Raw genomic sequence first — 3150 nt, 5'->3', positions numbered from 1 at the left:
ATCTATTTAATAATGCACTTGGACCCTAGTTGATCTGTCCTCTGTGAAAGACCTTAGAACCATGCTAAGACAGGTGGAACCTGGACCAGCTGTCCCATCCCTACCCCCATTTTTCTAGATGAGGAAACAGGCTTCAAGAGGAAGATACTTGCCCCAAAATCAGTAGAGGTAGAACAGAAGACAAAGAAGCAGACACCGCCTCTCCCTGGGGGCTCTTTTAAAGTTTTTATTAATTTATTTGACAGAGAGCACAAGTAGGGCGAGTGGCAGAGGGAGAGGGAGAAGCAGACTCCCCACTGAGCAGGGAGCTCGATGTGAGGCTCAATAGGATCATGACTTGAGCCAAAGGCAGATGCTCAACCAACTGAGCCACCCAGGTGCCCCCCCCCTTGGGGGCTCCTAAAGGAGGAGTGGGCTTTTTTCTTTTTTTAAGATTTTATTATTTATTTATTTATTTATTTATTTATTTATTTATTTATTTATTTATTATGATAGTCACAGAGAGAGAGAGAGGCAGAGACACAGGCAGAGAGAGAAGCAGGCTCCATGCACTGGGAGCCCGACGTGGGACTCGATCCCGGGTCTCCAGGATCATGCCCCGGGCCAAAGGCGGCGCCAAACCTCTGAGCCACCCGGGCTGCCCAGGAGTGGGCTTTTTGCAGGCAGGTGAAAGGGATGGGCCAAGGTGTGAAGGAGCAGGATGCTGGGGGGAGGGAGGACACTTCACTGCAGTTTGAAGGTGAGGGGACAAGCAGCAGGACCAGCTTTTGGAGGGCCTGGTAAGCCAGGTCAGGACCTGGAAACGACAACCCCCTTTGTGGCAAGGTGGCCAGACCAAGGTGCTCACGGCCTGGTCAGCTGGCCACATGGACAGAATCCTGACGCGCAGATGACCCCGGCCTCGGTGCAGACAGAAAGGAGCTGTTGCCAGGGACCGCACACCTGCTCACTCCCCACCGCCAATTTCAGTGTTGAACCCAACCTGGGGGTGTCAGGATCAGCAGCCCGTCTGGACCTGTCAGGGCCCGCTGGGCATTATCCCACCGGCTGAACAAGAGGCTGCATCCAGGCGGGTGTCAGACGGAAGGGCTTTGCCCTTGTGACAGCTGAGCCCAAGAAGGGGGCAGGGAGGATGGGGCCACTCCACCTGATCGCCCAAGGGAGATCCTAGGGAGGGCGAGGAGAGGAGCAGGGAAGGCTAGACACACTAACGCTCCATGTTGGCACCCAGATGATCCGAATTTCCATTTTTTTTAACCTTCCTGCCTTTCTTCGTGTGTGAGGTCTTAACAGTGAAATACATTTTTTTAAATTTCAAAAAATCGCCTCTTGTTTTCTTCCAGACAGTTTCCTCCCTGGTCACTGAAAGGCTGGAAGCTCTGCCATGAGCTTTTCAGGGTGACACATTAATGATGGCCCTCTAGACTGGATCTCACATAATTCTCTGTTTCCTAATTCTCCGGTTCATGAGAAATAAACATGAAATCCCTGAACGTCAACGCGGGTTCCTATTAGAGACCTCAAGCAACCCATCAGCGGGCCAGTAGGTGGCGCCGAAGGTCAGGCACTGCCTTTGGACCCAAGGGCTCTAACCTGGGGCCTTCACACACGTGCTCGCAGCCGTGCCCTACCCAGAGGGCCGCCGGCCTGTCGTGAGCCAAGGGGGGGTGAGAGGTGGCAGGGGGAGGGAGCAGTGAGGAGGTGAAAAACACAAAGTTTAACTTTAATTCAGCCCCACGGGAAGGGGAGGAGGCTCGTAGAGTGAATTTGGCCTGAGGGAGGGGATTTCTCGGCTGAGCTTGGCGGACACCTGTCACCTGGAGAAGGGTCCTGCGGGAGGAACTGCTCTGAGGTTCCAGGCACGTTCGGGGAACAACTGAATGCGGACAGAGAAGGGTCTGGGAAGGATGACCAGGGCCAGGCCACGAAGTCCCTGCGTTGCGGCAATCGTCTTTGTTCCGCCGTGAAGATGTTCCGTCTGAGGGTGATCGTTTCATTGAAGAGCATCATTCCCGCCGCCTGTGGAGGCTGAGGGAATGGAGGAGGGAGGCTGGAGCAGAACCAGAGCTCAATGCAGCAGCGTAGTCGCCCCCCCGCTGCTGTCACCCTTTCCTGTTCTCCCTCCCCCTGCATCTGCTTCACTGCGTACCTTCACCTCCCGGCCACCTGGTCAGGGCTGACAGCGGCGCCTCCCCGTGCAGACAGTCTGGGAGGGGGCGTGAGGGAGGGGGCGGGGGGGGGAGTCGGCAGCCAGCGTTCCAGGCCGGAGAGCCCCGAGGACAGCTGCGGAGATGGGGGGACGCGGGTCTCAGGCAGGGACCTGAGCTGGGCGTGGGGTCCCAGGTCTTGAATCCCCGGGGCCCTGGGCATTCCTGCAGTGGGAGGCTGGCAGACGAGAACAGGACCGCAAGGCAGGTAAAGCCGGCAAGAACCAGCTGAAGGTGGCCGGGGCGGGGGGCTGAGGGGCTGGGCAGGGTGGGACCCTGAGCAAGGAGAGGAAGGGCATTTTAAAGGAAAAATCCACCAGGCTTTGCAGCATTCAGAATGTGGGGGCCGAGGGATGAGTCAAAGATGACTCACAAGGTTTGAAGGTGAATCAAGGGAAAGTGACGGGGCTTCCAGGAAGAAGCTGGAGCCCACGCCCAGGGCTGCTGTTCTTTGGGGCCTGAAGAACCAGTCTGGAGTGTCCCACGTGTCATTTGCATGTTTATAGCCCGCCCCTCCCCCACTGGAAAGAAAGGTGCTACCTGAGACCGTCCTGCTGTGAGCGCCTGCGCCCCCGCCCCCCCCCCCCCCCCGCAGGCCAGGAGAGGCAGCCCGGGGCTTCTGCGAGAGATGGGGAGCCTAGGAGGGACAGGGAGGGGGTCACACTGCACCCCTGTCCTCCAGCTTCTCAGCTCGTCCCTAGACTGGGCCTGCGTCCTGGGGCAGCCCTGTGCCTGCCCAGCAGACCCAGCTCCCTCCTTCCCATCGACCCTTCCCGCTCCTTTCTACTCGCCCCCCAGGGTCCCATCGCTGGGTGCCCATCCACTTGGATGCCCCGCAGACAGCTCAGCCCAACAGGGCGACACTGAACCCCAAGGTGACTGCAGTGTCCTCCCCCTCCAGCCCCCCACAGGGTCCTCCACGCAGGATCCCATGGGATCCTTC

At 58.1% G+C, this 3150-nt stretch overlaps 1 long non-coding RNA gene across 1 annotated transcript; it reads right to left on the bottom strand.

Moving 5' to 3' along the window:
- Positions 1-202: 202 nt before the first annotated feature.
- On the bottom strand, positions 203-2721 carry LOC144321170 (uncharacterized). The gene is made up of 2 exons (XR_013386934.1): positions 2150-2721; positions 203-2028 (listed from the first exon to the last, which is right to left on the bottom strand). It is a non-coding gene; the product is annotated as an uncharacterized LOC144321170 (long non-coding RNA).
- Between the last annotated feature and the right edge of the window lie 429 nt (positions 2722-3150).

Source organism: Canis aureus, chromosome 9 (assembly GCF_053574225.1).
Source record: "Canis aureus isolate CA01 chromosome 9, VMU_Caureus_v.1.0, whole genome shotgun sequence".
NCBI lineage: Eukaryota > Metazoa > Chordata > Mammalia > Carnivora > Canidae > Canis > Canis aureus.
The sequence above is the reverse complement of the archived record's forward strand: the minus strand, read 5'-3'. Positions and strand labels throughout refer to the sequence as shown.